This window comes from Humulus lupulus, chromosome 8, assembly GCF_963169125.1.
Source record: "Humulus lupulus chromosome 8, drHumLupu1.1, whole genome shotgun sequence".
In the NCBI taxonomy this organism is placed as follows: Eukaryota; Viridiplantae; Streptophyta; class Magnoliopsida; order Rosales; family Cannabaceae; genus Humulus; species Humulus lupulus.
Genome location: NC_084800.1, coordinates 27,787,785 through 27,792,213, shown reverse-complemented (window position 1 = coordinate 27,792,213; position 4,429 = coordinate 27,787,785). Strand labels below are relative to the sequence as shown.

The 4,429-nt window shown below is 33.0% G+C and overlaps 1 long non-coding RNA gene across 2 annotated transcripts; it reads left to right on the top strand.

Annotated features, from left to right (window-relative positions):
- Window positions 1-409: 409 nt before the first annotated feature.
- On the top strand, window positions 410-4,054 carry LOC133796524 (uncharacterized). 2 transcript variants are annotated; one of them, XR_009875476.1, is made up of 5 exons: window positions 410-677; window positions 2,103-2,259; window positions 3,035-3,207; window positions 3,293-3,647; window positions 3,743-4,050. It is a non-coding gene; the product is annotated as an uncharacterized LOC133796524 (long non-coding RNA). The 2 variants fall into 2 exon arrangements; XR_009875477.1 differs by having other exon boundaries at window positions 2,103-3,207; window positions 3,743-4,054.
- Window positions 4,055-4,429: the final 375 nt, after the last annotated feature.

Here is a 4,429-nt window from a genome sequence, read left to right as displayed (position 1 = left end):
TAATCAAGTACTAATTAAATTTTTAGCTTTTTAAATATAATTTAGTATAATATATAAATATATTCATAAAATGTATTAATTAATAATTTACATATAAAATACTTATTAGTTAAAAAATATGTTTTTTTTAATAATTTGTAATATTGATTGTTAATTCGATTAGTTATTATATATTTAGTAAAATAAGTTTTTTTTTAAATAAAAATTCATTAATGATACTTATTATGATGATGTTGCAGGATTAATTTTCTTATAAATCTAATAAAATTTATTTTTTAATATTTTAATTATTTTATTTTAATTTAAGAAATACATACTATAAATTAAAATTTTAAAAATTAAAAAAACTAAATTTAAAATATGCTTTAAATAAAATATGGGTCATATTCGAATTGGGGCTTAATTAGGATTAGGGAGTCATTTTTTCTCTGCTTAAAGAAGAAGAAAAGACTACGGATGGGTCCTCTGCACCCGTGCTTCTCACCGGCGTCACCTACTACAAACGGAGGTGAGGGTGAAGGCGACGACGACGACAACGACGCCTACTACAGAGGGAGGTGAATTCGACGACGACGTTGCTGGGGTTCTCCACACCTGGGGTCTGTTAAATTCGCCCATTCCGTTCTTCCCTTCCGTCGAAGTCGAGACCCAACAAGCATTGAATCCTCTCTCTCTCGGTAAACTTATATCTCTGAAACTTTTTGAAACTTTAATCTCTAAAACTTTTTGAAAATTTGTTCATAGGGAACCTTTCTAACCTATGGCAGACTTACTCATTACTCAAAGCTTATTGTGCAAATCGAAATCATGAAGTTCCAAAAATAAGAAGAGACTTTGATTGTATCTTTAATTCTTTATCATTATTTTCTTACGGTATTTATAATCTATTTTCCTTCAATCAATGGCTTATTATTAAGAGAAGTCTTTTACTTTGAATTAGATTCTTTTCTTCTCCAACTCTTTGGACCCAAGGAAAAAAACCGTAGCTGTTGTCCTCCTCTCCTTCTCTCCTTCGATTTCTGATTTTCCCTTTTTTGTAGAATTAATGATGCTTATTTTTTAGGTTAATTGCTTACTCTTTGATGTAGATCATTGTGGTAGAACCATGTAAACTTATTGCTTTGTTCTTGTTTGTTTTGATTATGATTAGAAGTTGTTACTTGTTACAGACCTTGACTTGCTCTGTGTTGGTTTGGTTCTTGAATATGATTTCAGATAAAAGTTCACTAGAAAAGAAAATATCACTGACACCAACTCTTTTGTTAAGCTGGAAATGTGTCATTGGTAGTAACTTAAAGTTGGAAATGTAATCTTAAAATTAGGCCAAAGCTATCAGGTTTTTCTTTGTAATTGGATTTTTTTGGCTTTAGGTAGGATGTTTGTATAAAAGGTGTGTGTACGAATAAAAGAACTCATAATATATAGGTGAATTTTGTTAATTACCCTTATGGGTGTCTATCTATATATTAAACTACTACTGCCAATTCTTGTTTAATGACTATGTAGTTGCTTCCTTCCATTTTGTTGTCTGTCTTTGCCATTTCTCTCTTTATTTTCTTGCTTTTAGTGAGATACGACGAGTCTTTTCTTTAAAAGTAGAACCTTAATATATTATTCTCCCAACAAGACTACATTGATGGTAAAGTTTATACTTGGATAATGTGGCATTCAATCACCTACTAGGAGCAAGTAGCAGAGTTTGCCCAACCTATTTTGTGTTGCCTACTCGAAAGATTGAAATAGTTAACATGTCAGAAACTCTTTTGGTTCCAATCAGGAAAAAAATACTATGAAAACTCTCATTGCCATGCTTTTCTATAATTAAATGATACATTTTTCTCTTTCTATTTTGTCTATTGTGGTGGGGTTAGAGAAGCTTTGTTTCATTTCAACAATAGTATTTGATTTTGTGTTTTAGAATATAGTTATTCTTTGGGTTTGGCTTCATGATTTTGCTAAGTATATTGGGGTTTTTTAATTTTAAATTAATATGATGTTGCTACTATCGTTGTATGCGTATATGCATATTAACTTGGTTGTTATTGAATTATGAGACTGAAATGAGGAGACTTTGTATATTTTACATAATTCCCTTTATGCAGAATCTCAAGCCTGAAATCATGGTTGAGTGTTTAACCTCTGATTTTCGAGGTGACTTGACTGTTGTGCACAATTTGGTTCACTCAGATTAGATGTGTTTGCACACAACATTGAGATTGTTAAACGACTTCAACAAATTGTTCGAGATCCTCGGGCTGGGTAAGCAGCGTCACTAAGTTTTTGCTTCTTAAATTGTTGTTTTAATCCCTCTTTTTTATACCTTCTTTATCTTCTAGTGTGTTTGGTATGAAATTTAGTTATAATAGTTAGATTATACTTCTAAATCTCAACTACATGCTACTTTTTGTAATACAACAATTTTTTATTTATTTGTTTCCTAAGATCTCCTTTTTGTATATTGCTTGACTTGTCACATTTCTTATACTGACCCAATTATGGTTTGATGATTTTCATTTCATCTTTACTATTGATGTTTTCATGCTTCAAAGAATTAGCAGCAGTGAAGGGGGATTCTCTAGGCTATTCATGTTGATGCCAGAGATGATGGACTTTCTCATTATTTTAAAACTTAAATTCGAAAAAATGAAGCTAACATCAGACCTCAGTCAAGTTATATTGATGCCTTTAGATTTTCCATTATCTAATGACAACTATGAATGGTGTTCTTATAAGCTAGAAAGACCAAGACTGTTCAATAAGTCCTTTCTTTCTGGAACACTAGATGTACCTTTAACTTGTAAAACCTTGACGTGAACCTTGTATTTAGTCTCTGAACTGGTCTCATGGTTTTATGTATTATTAACTCAACCACTAATTTATTCTGATTTTAAAGAATAGATAGGTGAATTAAGTTTATGGCTGGCGTATCTAGCTAGCTTCAGTAAGGTGCCTCTGATTATACAGTCTTTCTAGAAGGATTGCTCCCTGGATTTCATATTTTTCTCTACTAGTTGAGATTACTTCATTGGTGCAGGTATGAGCAGAGCTTATCCATTTTGAACACATGCAAAGGTCAATAAGGAGGGTATGATTACAAAATCTTCCATAATGCTGGGTCTCGGAGAATGAGATAATGAGTTGAAGGAAGCCATGGCTGATTTGAGGGCTATAGATGTTGATATATTGACCCTTGGGAAATATTTACAAGTAAGTTTGTACAATCTACATGATAAATTAAGATGCAATGCTTTCAATGCTATCTATTTTAAACTAGATTTGTTCACTATTGCAGCCAACTCCATTACATTTGAATATCAAAGAATATGTCACCCCTGAGAAGTTTGCTTTCTGGAAGTAATATGGAGAGTGTATAGGATTCTGTTATGTAGCCAGTGGGCCATTGGTAAGATCTTGTACAGTTGGTTTATTTATGAATCTGTTATGTAGCTAGTGGGCCATTGGTAAGATCTTGTACCGTTGGTTTATTTATGATCAAGACCCAATTCCCTTTACACAAGCTAAAGAAAAAGAGGATTTCACCAACTTGTCCACCAACACAAGACCCACAACATCCTCCACAACAACTTCCCACTATTCAAGAAGAGGCAGGATCAAGTATGGCTAGTAAGCCACCAATTATCTTCAAGGTTCCCACTAGACTTCCCATGTTTTTGAAGTCCAATTAAACTACAATTCTATTGAATTTAATTTCTGACTTAGTTTTTTATTTTGTGTTTTGTAGTGTGGTGGGAAGAATACATATACACAGCGAAATTAATGAAACTCGAAATGAATGGGCAGCCAAGCTTCTTGAGCGGATGAGTCATAGCTAGAGTAACTTTTGAAATCTAATTGTAGTTTTTAGTTAGCACTTACATGATTATTGCAAGTGTATTTTAATCTTATAATTTTTAGATTTGGAACACACTGAGTTCTATTGATTTTGTTTGCGTGTTGATTCTGTCTAAACTATGTTGTAATTAATATAGTGGTTGAAAATAGAGAAATAAAAAAATTCTCATATTTTACATGGGACGTCGGTCTCCGCAAAACTGCCATCTTATGTATTGCAGGGGACGATGCTTGCACATAAATTGTCATCTCATATACTACAGGGGGATGCCGCTTGAGTAGGAACTGTTGTCTCATTTACTATAGTGGATGATGCTTGCACAGAAATTGTCGTCTCATGTACAACAAGAGACAACCTTTGTATAAGAACCATCGTCTCATGTACGACAGGAGATGACGCTTTTATTTAAACAGTCATTTCATGATTTACTTGGCATGACATTGCATGGGACGACGGTATTAGAACCGACATACAAGAGTCCATACGACGGTTTAAAACCATCGTCCCATGTCAATTTTTTAGTAGTGTATGATGTTAAATGCATGCATGTGGGTCCACATTTCATGACAGGGGTAT